This window comes from Pseudorca crassidens, chromosome 18 (assembly GCF_039906515.1).
Source record: "Pseudorca crassidens isolate mPseCra1 chromosome 18, mPseCra1.hap1, whole genome shotgun sequence".
Lineage (NCBI taxonomy): Eukaryota > Metazoa > Chordata > Mammalia > Artiodactyla > Delphinidae > Pseudorca > Pseudorca crassidens.
The window spans coordinates 8381900-8398252 of NC_090313.1; the positions used below are offsets into that span (position 1 = coordinate 8381900).

At 34.6% G+C, this 16353-nt stretch overlaps 1 long non-coding RNA gene across 2 annotated transcripts in view; it reads right to left on the reverse strand.

The window, feature by feature from the left end:
• LOC137211123 (uncharacterized) overlaps positions 1-11229 on the reverse strand; it is a 409508-nt gene extending 398279 nt beyond the window's left edge. For both annotated transcript variants that reach the window (XR_010936916.1, XR_010936917.1), the window contains exon 1: positions 11160-11229. This is a non-coding gene — a long non-coding RNA (uncharacterized lncRNA). The remainder of the gene's footprint in view (positions 1-11159) is intronic.
• Between the last annotated feature and the right edge of the window lie 5124 nt (positions 11230-16353).

The following is a 16353-nucleotide window of genomic DNA, read 5'->3' on the forward strand; positions in this document are numbered from 1 at the left end:
CATATATACAATGGAATATTACTCAGCCATAGAAAGGAACGAAATAGTGCCATTTGCAGATATATGGATGGACCTAGGGACTGTCATACAGAGTGAAGTAAGTCAGAAAGAGAAAAACAAATATCATATATTAATGCATATATGTGGAATCTAGAAAAATGGTATAGAAGATCTTACTTGCAAAGCAGAAACAGAGACACAGACATAGCGAACAAATGTATGGATACCAGGGGGGAATGGAAGGGTGGTGGGATGAAATGGAGGATTGGGATTGACATATATACACTATTGATACTATGTATAAAATAGATAACAAGTGAGAATCTACTGTATAGCACAGGGAACTCTACTCAATGCTCTGTGGTGACCTAAATGGGAAGGAAATCCAGAGAAGAGAGGATATATGTATATGTATAGCTGATTCACTTTTCTGTACAGTAGAAACTAACACAACATTGTAAAGCAACTGTGCTCCAATAAAAATTTTAAGAAATATATCAATTGTGTGTTCTCTGCTCCCTCTCTATCAACACTCATCAGGCTGGATTTTATAACACATTCCTTTGTTAGTTCTCCCTCCAGGAACAAAACTATGAACTTCTTGGTCTTTATATTCCTAAACCCTAGCAAGGTGCTCAATATAAATTTTAATGAGTAAATGGATGGATGGAACATACATAAACAAAAATCCTTAAAGGATAGCAAAATTGCAAAGCTATATCTATGAGAAGAAATTATAGGTAAAATGTAATTCCATCACATTGTGGATTTTAGAGAAGAAAGACACCATGGAAAAAAGAAGAAAGGTCTATGAACAGTCACCAAAAAATAACTGAGTAGAAAAAAATTCTCTTCAGGAAAGTTTACTTAACTAATCTGTCAAATTTATTTTTATTTAATGATAGTGGAAAATCAAATGACTACATATATTGATAGGTAATAATCATGCATTTTGAAGTAATGGGTCATTTATGGCTAAACGTATTTTAATTTGAAAATTTTACCCATCAACCTTAAAGTCAAGTTATATCTATAAGTGCCTACGTTGCCTTAAAATTAAGATTTAATAACTAAGTATCCTTACGTGAGAATACTCACTACTATTTCAATGATTTTAAAATGTAGATACTGCTTATCACTTGCATTAATTAGATTTATGTGATTTTCACAAAATCTGTTCATTTCACAGACCTAACACAAAATTATGGGACTTTTTGTAGTCTTGATTTGTTTGAGAAATAACAGAGATAAATAAACTTAGGTGTAAAAATGATGAAATATTAAGATACACCTCAGATATATGCAAAATATTTTTCCCTAGAATGCAAGTGAAAAATAAACAAGCTTTTCTATATAATATTTTTTTTTCTTGGCAAATTTGTTAATTCATAAATAAACATAGGCATGAATAGAAGAATATTTTAAGAAATGATTTCATATTTTACTGTGTTTCAGTTTCATAAATTAAGCAACCCACCTCCTTTCACTAAAGTATGTTGGCCCCATAAGCTTTGGAAAATATTGATTTGCTCCCAACTGTACCTAAAGACATAATTTATGAATAAAGAAATGAGATTAAATCATCAAAATCTTACAAACTAATTGAGTTCTCACTTTTAAAAATTTAATAAGAAAGTTAAAGAAATAGATTTTCTTTAATTATTCATTTAATGGTTCTTGGCATTGAAAAATATGAGACTTTCCACATTTGACGTATCCTCCATGTAATTTTAAATATATTTGTAAAACTTCTAATAATTGAATCATGTCATTTCCTTGCTTGAGCATCTCATATACCTATGATAGTTCCTCATTACTTCAAGAAAAAAACCTAAACACCTCAACATTGCACACAATGCCCTCCACAGTCTGCTGAGTTCCACTCCTCCAAGCTCATCTCTTGAAGTCCTGTCCACTGACTCTGATTTACCGGCCATAGCTGGGCTCTGAACACATGCTACTTTCACACCTCTATTTCTGACTATGCTAGCTTGTTTCCAGGGATACAATTTAAAGACAATGCAAAGAAGTTTATTTGCACCATTTTTTTAGATTCCACATATAAGTGACATCAATGAATTTATTTACAAAACAGTCACAGATGTAGAAAACAAACTTATGGTTACCAAGGGGGAAGGAAGGAGGATAAATAGTAGATCAGGATTGACATATACACACTACTATATATAAAATAGATAACTAATAAGGACCTACTGTATAGCACAGGGAACTCTACTCAATACTCTGTAATGACCTATATGGGAAAAGAATCTAAAAAAGAGTGGATACATGTATGTACAACTGATTCCCTTTGCTGTACAGCAGAAACTAACACAACAATGTAAATCAACTATACTCCAATAAAAATGAATTTAAGAAAAATCTCTATCTTCAGACTAAAAAAATAAAATAAACAATTAAGTAACATCTTCTTCAAGTCCCTGCTCTTCAATCATAACTGAATACTGAACTTATCTCTTCCATAACACTAACTATATGTTTCTCTTTCCTTACCCATCACAGTCATCTATATTAATGTCTGTATATACATGATTATGTTTCAACATATTTACATATTTCAAGACCTAGAAATGCCTTCCACATTGCAATAGGTACTCAGCAACTGATTATAAGTGGATCAAATCATAAGAGGAAGAGAAGACCAAACTTATTCAGGAGACCAAAGGCCTAATTCTGGATTTTTTTACTAATAAGTACATTTCATCATGACACAACCAAAACAGTGATGCAGAATGATACAAATCTGAGCATGTATTCAGACTGAAATTGGCTCCATCACTTATGAGTATCTTATTTAATCTTGCTTATGTCTAGCTTGAGGTTAATTGTGTAGATGAACAATGAATGGACCTGCATGAAGTACTTAGAAAATAATAGAACACAATAAATACAAAGATTATTTCATACATTTTCACTCTTACATTAAAAAAAATGCTTAACTCTTTTATGAATCAGTTCATTCATCTTGAAGGAGGATTTTGAAATGGTTTCTAAATTTCTACTTATCTCTGATATTCTAATCCAATAATGACTTCACAGCGTTCAGTAGCATTAGTCTGTGTACATGTGAAACTCCTCTTATGGGTCTGGAACCACGTCATATACAAACACACGAATTAATCATATTTAATGCATGCCATAGTTTTTCAACTTGATTTGCTTAAGGCTTGTAATGTCTAGTATCCTCTGCTTCCTTTTTTGTAAGCAAATTTGCAGCGAAAGTTTCTTCCCTGCCTAATCTACAAAGTTGCTGAGGGATCAAATGACAACACATATGTGAACATCCTTAAAATAGAGGAAGGTGTGAAATAAGTATGGAGTATTTTTGTATCTTACATTTATAGTTTGAACATTATTTTTATTATCTAGATACTTACAAAACTCCTGATCAGTGGCTATCTATTTACAGCACATCCATTCATAGGTAAGGAATCTGAGGTTCAGAGTGCAAGCGGCTTGCCCCAGGTCTCCTAGCCAAGGAGTGGAATTCTGATTCAAACCCAGATTTTCTCACTCCTGATCCAGTTCCCTTTTCCCTACACTAAAATGTTTTCAACAATTATCTTTACTGTGAGGCTGTAGGAAATAAAGCAACATATCTATAGAGTCCTCCAATCTATGAATAAATTAGCTGTAACTGAAATACCAAGAAGACTTTATCAATTCAGACATCAGCAAGGTAAAGCATTAATAACAAGATGGTGTATAAATTTACATCTCAATTTTATAGTGTAGAACTGCTTTATTATTGCTACCTAAATTCATTTTTCATGATGCCTGCTGAGCCAACATAGGTTAAAAGTCACATGAAAAAAATTATCCCTACAATAATTTCCCTCCTCTGGACTTTACAGTTTCAGCAGTCATATTACCAGCACATCACATTTGCCTAACGAGAGTATCACAGACCCTACTGTCAAAACTAGAACATTTTTGAAAGTAAAAAAGGGCTCCATGTATAATTACTTCAAGACATAAGGTCACTCTATGCCTAACCAACCACTCTCTTTACTTTATTATAACTTTTAATAAAAGAATGGGAGAATAAGATAGAAGTAAGGTTGAAATATAGAGATTATCAGAGAAAATCAAAATATTAAATTTGAATGTAGGTCTTGAACCTAATGATTTTTTTTTTTTTTTTTTTTTATGCGGTACGCGGGCCTCTCACTGTTGTGGCCTCTCCCGTTGCGGAGCACAGGCTCCGGACGTGCAGGCTCAGCGGCCATGGCTCACGGGCCCAGCCGCTCCGCGGCATGTGGGATCTTCCCAGACCAGGGCACGAACCCGTGTCCCCTGCATCGGCAGGCGGACTCTCAACCACTGCGCCACCAGGGAAGCCCTAATGATGTTATTAATGAACCTTTGGCACATATAATTAGAATAAAGGAAAAATACTTTTAAGTGCTTATTTGCTCATGAATTTAGTCATTCACACTTTCACTTAATCAAAAATAGTATTTTACCATCAAGAACCTTCTTTCAAAAGGTATACATTTCCAAGTAGAAGATGGATAATTTCTGGAGATCTAATATAGTGAATATAGTTAACAAATATTATATATTAAAAATTGCTAAGAAAGTAGATCTTAAGTATTCTCACCACGAAAAAGAAATGGAGTTATGTGACTTGATGGTGTTAGCTAACTGTACAGTGGTAGTCGTATACAGTATATGGGTATCAAATCAAGATATTGCACACCTTAAACCTATACAAAGTCATATGTCAATCATATCTCAATAAGGCTGGAAATTAAAAAAAAAGAACCTTAATTACCTCCTTCATCAGCAATTACTCCTTTCATTTACCTTGCTTTGTACCAAAATTCCTTATATGAATCACTGGTTCTCATGATCTTTTCAACTCTTTTTACTATTGCTTCTTAGACTCATTCCAGTTGGCCTCTTTCCTCATTGAATGAATGCATGATAATGCTTCTGCCAACGTCTTCATTTAACTTTCTGGGATCAGGACCTCTCTTTGTGTTATGCAACAGATTACTCTTTTTTTTTTGGCCATACCGCACAACATGCGGGATCTTAGTTCTTCCACCAGGGATCAAACCTGCTCTCTCTGCAGTGGAAGCGCAGTCTTAACCACTGGACCTCCAGGGAAGTCCCAGATTACTCAGCATTTATACTAATGAGGGTGCCATTGTAAATTCTCATTGAGGTTAATAAAAGTTTATTCCTTATCTCTATTTTAAAAACATATACATGGACTAACACCCCTTGAAATAAAATAAACATTCTTAAATCCATGCTGATATAAATAAACTGAGTAAATAAATAAATGGAAAAATAAAGAAACCACTTTCCTCATGGAAGCATTTCAATCAATACATGCAGTAGGAAAAAGAACCTAGAAAATCACCAGACATAGAGAATGGACTTGAGGACACGGGGAGAGGGAAGGGTAAGCTGGGATGAAGTGAGAGAGTGGCATGGTCATATATCCACTCCCAAATGTAAAATAGATAGCTAGTGGGAAGCAGCCGCATAGCGCAGGGAGCTCAGCTCGGTGCTTTGTGATCACCTAGAGAGGTGGGATAGGGAGGGTGGGAGGGAGACGCAAGAGGGAGGGGTTATGGGGATATATGTATATGTATAGCTGATTCACTTTGTTATACAGCAGAAACTAACACACCATTGTAAAGCAATTATACTCCAATAAAGATGTTGAAAAAGAAAAAAAAAATCTCAGTAATTCTAGCTACAGGAAAGATTCACTAATGCATGCTAAAATTAGTGGGAAAAAGAAAGGTGTCTGTCAATCTATCTATCTATCATCTATCTATCTATCTACCTACCTACCTACCTACCTACCTATCTATCTATCCTAGTGTCCTAGTATAGGAGCCCAGCAACTTTAGCAGGAGAGCTGTAGCTAAGCAAGCACTAGCCAGAGCTTCTCCTGGGTGCACTGGAAGCCATCTCCTGAGGTGGGAGCGCTGGAGCCAGAATCCAGCACAGGTCACAGCTTTTCCCTGGGCACATCAGAAGCTGCCATCTTGAAGGGGTGGCTGGTTCCGGAGGCGCTAGAGTCAGAGCCCAGCATGGGCTGGGGCTTCTCTGAGGGCACACATGGGGTCCCTGGGTCGGCAGGGATGTTGGAGCTGGACTTGTTTGTGGGATGGGAGGCATGGAGGGCAACCTTGGCAGGCTGGCTAGAGTCCCCACCGCTCTTCAATCCTCTGCCCCTGTGCAGGGTCTTGGAGAGGTAAGAGTACAGTTTGTTTCTTACTGTAAGAGTAAGAGTGTCAGTTTGCAGAGCCCTCTGGCTTTCCTGGTTGTAGTCCCCATTTTTTTTCAAAACTAGTGAAGGGGGCTTGTCTTCCCAGTGTTGGTCTCCAGAGTGGGGTGCCCGCTGTGGGGCTTGAGCCCCTTGCTCCTTAAGGAGGACCTCTGAGTTTGTGACACACCCCTCCTCTTTTGGGTTGCCTGATGGGGGCGTGGGTCCTAACTAGGTCCCTTCTCTTGCCCTCCTACCTGTCCCGATGTTTTTTGTTTTGTTTTGTTCATTTTGTTCTTATCCTTACTTGTAAAAGAGCTATTGTGCTAATCTTCACGTTGTTCTCAGAGAGAGTTGTTCTATGTGTAGCTGTAGTTTAGGTGTGTTCGTGGGAGAAGTTGAGTTGGGGGTCTTCCTACTCCGCCATCTCCATCTTGCTGCCTATAGTGTAACTTTAAAATCTCTTTCTCATTATTTACTATTCACATGTGGGTGAACAGAGTAGTTATCCCCTCTTATTAATTACACTAAAGATAGTTCAGTCACAAAATACGATTGAGCATCTGGAAATATAACACTTTAGAAAACATATTAATAAGTTACTTAAGTTTTTTAAGCATATCTAACTTGCTGGATCAGTTAGTTAATGCTAATACTTCAAGCTTCTCTTTGATATTATTGATTTCAATTAATATTTTGAATGTCCTTCCATTTCTTAGCTGTGGAATACTAGGAACTATACCTTCTATTAAGTCTTGAAGTTCGTAAGTTAAATTTCTTTAAATTTCAAAGATTTCAAAGGTATTTGCAGAGATAAAAATCCCACTTGTGGAAGAATAGTGTGTCATTTCATTCAGTAATTCAATAAATTATTAGTACCTACCATGTGCCAGACATAATATTCTAAGATTATCTGTTATTTTACTGAGCATATTATAGGTATAATACATGCTCAGTTGGAACAGGTCAAAAATATTTACCTTTGATGCTGTAATACAGCTTTCAATATAGCTTGTGCTATTGTTATTTTTCTAGAAGTATTGTCTTCTTTTCTCCAAAGAGAAGATTATAGATGTTCTGTAAACTTTTAACCTCATCTGTTGTAAAAATTTGAAGACAAACAATAATACATGAAACAACTGAAGCCACATATGTCATCATTATTGATTTTTATCTTAAAATATGCAAAGGACTTTGGATATTCTATTGATTCATTGTCTGGCTTTGTTTCAATTTTAAAATTAAAATTGATTTTTAGGTCTTTGATTTGTTTGGGGTCAAAGTGTTAAAATGTGTATTCTGTAAGGAGAAAGAGATGTACATACAAAGAAGAGAGTGTTTATGAAGATCAACCTTTTCCAGGATAATTCCAGAACAATACTTTTACCATTCTGAACATTATCAGGAGGATTCTAGAGCTGGAAATTGTGTTATTAAGTATACAGCAATCATCTGTTAAATTGGGAGAGTCTTCATTTCACATCAGGAACCACATGGTTACTATAACCATTATTTATGTTTTTATGATTGTACATATTTATTTTGAGGGATGCTTGAGGAGCAAGTAACAGAATCACTCCAAGAATTTAAGATGTATTTGCCAAGTCAACATTCTTTAGGATATTACTTCCCAGGAAGCTGGGAGAGAAGAAGCACTTTCTTTTTTGAGACTGTGTAACCACCAAATATGGGCCAGGAATGCACATGAGAATCAGGTTAGTGCTAGACATAATTCCTTACATGTGATTCCTTTATTCCATTCCCAACGCTCAACCTAAAATCAGGCACTTTCAGAAAGTCCCGTAAAAATCATTGAGTTTTCCAGGTCTGGAGCTGGCCCAAAAAACATAAATATGACCACAGGTCATATCCGTAGTCATATATCAGGATCCTCTGAATTCCTGGGAGAATACTGTTTAAAGGATACAGTCAAGGGGAAAATTAGTGGCATAATCAGTGGCGAATTGACATATTCTCAAAAATCATTGCAAAACTTTCTTGGATATGAATAGTTTAATTATTTATATATTACGCTTTCAGAGAAATGTTGAAAAAGTTAAAGTGATTATAATAAGTATATGCATGGGAAAGGTGTAATCTATAGCATGGAGCCAATATACAAGGTAATCTTAGCAATCAATGTAATCTTGAAGTTGAGGGAGATTATTTATTCGACATGCACTCACTCAATTTTGGCACCTTTGTTTCCCATAGGGGTTAAATAGGTAGAATTCATTCTCTCAGGCAGGAACCTCAGGCTATAGCTCCTGTGCTAGGGAGGCCCAAGGAATTCATACCATTACAATGCACCCCGAAGAAAGCAGTGAGTCATTAAGAGATCCAATTCATAGAATGTATAAAGTGGCCATACAGAACAGTATTAACAGAAACAAGAATATGAGTTTATGATAAGTTCCATAAGCTCTTTATCACAGAACCCATTACAGGAATAAACGGAGAGAAATCAATGTTATTAGTAAAGCTATCCTTTGTAATATCACAGCTAATAAAATAACAAAAAATGTACCATGCAATCAAAGGCAAATTGATTTTCTTTTAACGTTGAGTATGTATGTCTATATTTCTCATGTGTACTCTTTCCAAGTGGTAGTGAAGATAATAACTTCTTTCACAAATATCTTTAGTGGAAATATGCAACATAATTTCAACGTCAAGAAATTGGCTCTTGATTACTTGAAAACTCAAACAGAAAGTGCTCTTTTGAGTATAGCTGTGTGGTTTTTTAATTAAATTAGTTTAATGGAATTTTGAGTATCTTAGAACAATAATGTTTTTACCTAGAATTGTTAATATATGATACTCCATGGACTTAAAATGTAATAAAAAGAATAATTTCAGAATTAAGTTCTCAGGAGAAAAACATTCAGTAAAATGTTTTTGAGCATTTCTAGATCTAAAAAGAAGAGATGGGGGAGTAAGGGATTTAACATTTTGGAGCCAGTCGGGTGGGATTAGGACCCACCCCATCAGCCTCATTTTAAATTAATTTTCTTTTTTAAAGGCCCCATCACCAAATACAGTCATATGCTGAGGTAGCAGGGTTAGGGTTTCGACATATGAATTCGGGGGGACACAGTTCAGTCCATGACAACTTGCAGAAAGGAATGACCAAGCCCATGAAAGAAATAAGTCAGAGACTGTCAAAAGGCTTTTGGTGTGTCTCAGAATAAACACTTTTTTTGCTCATGACTGAATTAACTATCAACCCATCCAAGAAACAACTCCTCTTGGAAAATGAGGTTTGGAAATTGTGAAAAACAACATCTTGCAAAAATAAAAATTGTCATGTCCTTATTGACTCAACCAAATGGAAATATCTCATAGTCTGGCAAAACAAGCTTTACTTTAAATCGAAATAAAAAGTCAGAACCACATTATGTATTTAAAACTTTGAAAAAAATGTCATCATCATAGTGTCCTGTCATCATATACAAATCCAATGAAAACCCTCAGAACCATATAAAGATGAGTATATTCCTTCTGTAATCTTACTTGTGAAAGGGACTCTCCAGCTTGTGAAACACACTCACTTTCCCTGAATCTGGCAACATCCCCAATAAATTATGCAGTTCCATATGGTCTGGAAATAGCTCCTATTACTTTCCTTATCTTTCCAAAATGAGGCCTATTTGGATAAATAATGGACATTATGAGCAATTTAATTTGTTCTTGTCTGCATATGTACATATATTAGCTGTAGTTGGTTTCTTCTTTCCTATTATTTCATCAGACACAGTAAGTCAAGAAGGTATTCATCTATTCCTAAACACTAAATCATAATTCTTTGTAAAAGCAAAAGAACTACTGCCTTGCCAAGAATACAAAAACTGTAATTTGAGTAAATGCTAGCTTCCATAATGGGTTTTGGATAAATAGATCATTTATTACAAATACATAAATGAATGTTAACATCCAAATGCCAGTATGCCTCTAGATTGAGAAGGCTGTTTTCAAATGGAGAAGCTGGCTTAGTTAGGCTTATCCAGAAAGCTCCCACCACACGTTGATTAAATATATACTTGAGAGAGTGCATGTTTTGTTCTGAGTTGTGGCCTACTCAGCCGTGAGTCTGATTACCAAGATTCAGCTTCTATCTGAAATAGACTAGAGTCACTAAGAGATTCTATCGGACTGGGAACACAGTCTTTAAGAATTCTCATCAGCAATTCTGTTTTAGTCTTTAATTGCCTCTATCCTAACCCTAATCCTAGTCAACAACAACTTCATGCTTCATTCTCCTGCCATGCAGAAACTAACAGCTCTCACTGAGATGTAAATCAGATAAGCCATTTCTATGCCACTTGTAGAAGTTTCTTTTTATTATCCTTTTACTTATTTTCATTTGTTTGTCACCTCATCTACTTTTTAACATCTTTTCCTTTTAAAACTTGAGAACAAAAAATTTAAGAGTTTAAGAAAAGAGTGATGGATACAATCTGTGCCCTACATAAAGTCAGAATGTTCCCTTCCTTGCCCCCGAAAGAGCTCTTAGTGAATTCTGAGAACACAGTATTACTTGACATAAGAATCCTCTTTCTCATTCAAAATGAATGCCTTGAAAGAAACTCAACCCAGTGACAATTTGACGACATTGCTTTAAAACCACAAAACTGCAAGTCAGGGAACCACAAGCCAGATTTCCTCTGGGAGGCATAATGATATCAGTAGTAGAAAGTTCCAAGAAAAGGGCTAGGAAAACGCAGCATCAAGGATTCTTTTCAGCAATTAAACATGATGGGGGGGGGGAATTATTGTCTTGTACATTATCCAGAGTAACATTTTTCCTGCCACACTCTATTCTTGTACTTATTTTTTTATTAAATTGCATACAGAAAACAGTACATGTTGTAATTATGCATCTGGAATGCTCACAAAGGGATCTCACCTGTATAACCATCTCCAGTAGATCAAGAACACGTCCAACGCTCAGATATTCCTCTTGTGCCCTCTTCCAGTCACTGCCCCTCCTCCTGACATTTACCAGCAGAGTAGTTTTGTTTGGTTTTGTTCTTTATGTACATCAAATCATACAGTGTGTGCTCTGTGTCTGGTTTCATTCACCCTGGTGTGGACAGTTGTCCATTGTGCATTCACATTGTCATCTAGAATACCATGGTGTGAATAAACCTCTATACTGATCATGGGCATTTGGGTAGGTTCCAGTTTGTTGCTGTCACAAATATCGCCATTGTAAACATTCTATCTAGTGTGTGCTTTTGGTTCACATATGTATGCATTTTTGTGGGTTTACATCTACGAGTAGAATTGCTGGAATATAAGCTATGCTTTGCAACATTACCAGAATTTTCCAAAGTGGTTCGAAGGGGTTGTTACCCATTAATATTTCTGCCAGCAGTGCCAGAAGCTTTCAGTTTTCCCAGTCTTGCGAACATTTTGTATAATTCTTTATTTTATAATGTTTAGCTTTGTTTATTGTTGCTTCCTCTTTTAAGTCATTTGGTAGTGCATGGTATTATTGTATTATAAGTCTAATTTACTTTTCCTTGATGAATAAGGATCTACTTTGACAATTACCTCCCTGTTTTCCCCTCCCCCCTCCCAGCCTCTGACAACCATCAATCCACTCCCTGCTTCTGTGAGTCTGACTACTTTAGATTCCTCATATAAGGAGTATCATATAGTGTTTGTCTTTCTGTATTTGGCTTATTTCGCTTAGTATAATGTTCTCCAAATCCATCCATGTTGTTGCAAATGGCAGGACTTCCTTCATTTTTGAAGGCTGATTATCCTATTATATATATGTATATAACGCAAGCTGAGGAATATGTTTATGACATAGTGGTGGTGATGGTTTCACAGATGTATACTGATCTCCAAACTCGTCAAAGTGTATACATTAAATATGTAAAGCTTTTTGTATGCCAATCATGGCTCAATAAAAATGCACAAAAATCCAAAGAATCTATGGATACTTTCATATATTTATTGATCATGTGTTTACATTTTTGGCAACATGTCTGCTGAAGTCTTTTGATATTTTTCTGTTAGGTTGTCTGCCTTTTTCTTATCGATTTGTATTTGAATTTTTTTAATATTCTAGATATATGCATTTGTTGAAGGAACGCACTGGAAATATTTTCCCTCACTGTGGGTTGCTTTTTCAGGAGTGATTTTGAGCTCCTATTGAAGAAATGTTTGCCAACTTTGGGACTGAAAGATGTTTCACATTTTTATGTTTTTAGGTTACCTTTCACATGAATATCTTTATGCCATCTGGAAATAATTTTGTGTGTGTGATTGAGGTATATCTGATTGACTCAATATCATTTATATTAAAGATCATATTATGTCCACTGTATTGAAGTGTTATCGTAGATAAGCCCAGGCAAATATTTATAAATATTATATATGAACAGGTTTGGTTCTGGCCTCTACTCTAGTCCATAGACCATTTTTTCTATTCATGTTACAATACTGCATTATCTTAATTATTTAGATTTATAATGATGTTTAGTATCTGGAAACGCACATACTACAGCTCTTTTGTTCTCGTCAATATGTCCATGGCTATTCCTAACCCCCTGCATTTACACTTGAGTTTTAGATTTGATCTTCATTATAATACTTTATTTTTAAATACAGATTTTATTTTGATTTATTTTGAAGCCACTTATTACTCGATTCAATAAATTATGCAGCTACTTAATAATGTTATTTCTATAAGCTCCAAAAATTAAATTTGTCTTTCCTTACTATTTTTATAATATATATAATGTACATATATGTTTTATATAGGATATATATATTATATATATTATTTCTTTAAATGGCTAATTCTTATTATTGCAGGATATCATGTTTTTGAAAAGCTAAAACCAAAACTTCGTATGTGGGGTTATTCTACCTCCATAGCAAAAAGAATACAATGAAAAACCCACATACTTAATGGTAAAAATATGAAAGCTTTCCCACTAAGATCGAAATAAGACAAGGATGTCCACTCTCAACACTGCAATTCAGCATTGCACTGGAGGTTCTAGTCAGGGAAATCAAGCTAAAAAAGAAGTAGGAATCATTCATATTGAGAAAAAAATAAGTAAAATTATCAGTATTTGCACAGGATATATAACCTTGTATAAAGATAACCCTAAGGAATCCATTAAAAACTATTATACCTTAATAGTTGAGTTCAGGAAGTTTTCAGAATGTAAGATTAACATTTTAAAAAATCAATTGTATTTCTATACACTGCATATAAACTATCTGAAAACAAAACTAAGAAAATCATTTATTATAACACTATAAAGAATAAAATGCATGGGAATAAATTTAACAAAAAAAGTGCAAGTCTTGTATATTAGAAACTGCAAGATATTATTGAAAGATATTAAATAATATCTCAATATATAGAAAGGTATTTAATGTACATGGATAGGAAGACTTAATATTGTCAAGATGACAGTGCTCCCGAAATTGATCTATAGATTAAACACAATCCCTTTCAAAATCCCAGCTTGTTCTTTTGCAGAAATTTACTTGTTAATCCTAAAATTTATATGAAATTACTAGGGACCCTGAATAGCAAAATAATTCTTAAAGAAAAAGAACAAATTTTCAGGTTTTAGATTTCTTGATTTTAAACTGAATATAAACCTGCAATAATCAAAACTATATGGTATTGGTATAATGCTAAGCATATAGATCAGTGAAGAAGAATTGAGAGTCTTGTAATAAAACATTGTGTCTATGGTCAATTGATTTTGACAAGGGTACTAAGAAAATCCAATTAAGAAAGAATAAACTTTTCCAAAAATGGTGCCAGACAACTGGATATTCACATGCAAAAGAATGAAGTTTGATCTCTAAGTTATGTAACAAACAAATTTGACTCAAAATTTATTTAAAAGATCTAAATGTGTGAATTAAAACTCAAGTACTCTTAGAAGAAAACATGGAAGCAAATATTCTTGACATTGGTTAGGCAATGCTTTCTTAGGATGCCAAAGGCACAAACAACTAAAGATAAAATAAAAATGTGAACTTCATCAAAACTAAAAACTTCTGTATTAGAAATTAAAACATCAAGAAAGTGACAATACACGAATTAGAATGGAAAACATTTCCAAATCATATATCTGATAAGGGACTTGTATCCAGAATATATAAAAAATTTGGGAGCTCAGTAAAAGAAAGGAAAGAGAGGAAGGAAGGAGAGGAAAGAGAGGAAAGAGAGGAAAGAGAGGAAAGAGAGGAAAGAGGAAAGAGGAAGGAAGGAAGGAAGGAAGGAAGGAAGGAAGGAAGGAAGGAAGGAAGGGAGGAAGGGAGGAAGGGAGGAAGGGAGGAAGGAAGGAAAAAATAACCCAATTTAACTAAGGTAAACAATTTCCCTGGGTATTTCTCCAAAGAAGATATACAAATGACTGTCAGACACGTGAAAATATGCTCAACATCATTAGGTATTACAGAAATGTAAATCAAAATCACAATAAGATCTCACTTCACATACAATAGGATGACTACAAAAAAAAGGTGCGGGTTTCCCTGGTGGTCCAGTGGTTAAGAATCTACCTTCCAATGCTGGGGATGTAGGTTCAATCCCTGGTTGGGGAACTAAGATCCCACATGCCTCGGGGCAACTAAGCCTGTGTGCCGCAGCTACAGAGCCCACATGCGCCACAACCAGAGAGAAGCCCGTGTGCCACAACTAAGACCCGCTGCAGCCAAAAATAAGTAAATAAATAACTAAATATTTTTTAAAAAAGATGGACTATAACAAGTGTTGACTAAGATGTGGAGAAATTAGAAACCTTATATAATGCTGTCAAGAACATAAAATTCTGAAACTACTTTGGAAAACATCTAGCAGTTCCTCAAAATGGCAAACATAGTTGCCATATAACCCAGCAATTCCATCCCTTGGTATCTATCAATAAAAATATATGCCCACACAAAAACTTATACAAGGATATCCATAGCGACATTATTCAAAACAGCCTCCAAGTGAAAAGAACTTTAATATCCATTAACTAACGAATGGATAAACAGAGTGTAAAGTATCCATATCATAGAATATTATTTAATAATAAAAAAGAATGAAGTACAGATGCATGCTACAACATGGATGAACCTCAAGAATATCTTGCAAAGTGAGATAAGGCAATCTCGAAGACCATATATTGTGTGATCCATTTTTATAAAATGTCCCTATACGCTAACAGAGAAAGAATGACAAATTAGCAGTTTTGGGGATCAGGGTGGGCAGTGTGGAGTGATTGTTAATGTCTACAGTGTTTCTTTTGTAGTGAGAAAAATATTCTAAAATTAGAGTGTGATAATAGTTGCACACCTCTGGGAATACACTAAAAACACTGCACTTTACATTTTAAATAGGTAAATTTTACATGTGAATTATACCTTACTAAAGCTAATAAAAATATATGAGGCAAAAAGTGATCAAATAAATGAAGTAAACAAATTTACAGTTATTAAAGATTTTAAGACTCAGTAATTGATAGAATAAGCAAATGATAAACAATTTAAAATATAAAAGTCTTAAAATACTCTTACCCAATTTGGCCTAATTGACATTTATAGAAGAAGCTACCAGAACACATTAGATTTACACATTTTTTTCAAGCTAATGAAGAGCATGTGTCCTAAGATAAACTGTATTCTAGGATATAAAATAAGTTTGAATATACAGATTTTCTTCAAATTAAGATGGGGTTAAGTCCTGATAAATCCACGGTATGTAGACAATGTATTTAATATACCTAATCTACTCAACATCATGGCTTAGCCTAGCCTAACTTAAATGTGCTCACAACAATTACATGAGCCCATAGGGGGGCAAAATCATCTAACACAAAGCCAATTTTATAATAAACTGTTGAATATCTTATGTAATTTATTGACTATTATACTATATATATATAAAGTGAAAAACATATATAACATATATAAGTGAAAAACAGAATGGCTGTATGGACCAGAATATAGTTGTTACCGTATATCACTAGCCCAGGAAAAGATCGAATTCGGAATTCCAAGTACAGTTCTACTGAGTGCATATGGCTTTTGTACTATTGTAAAGTGGAAAAAATCCTAAGTCAAACAAA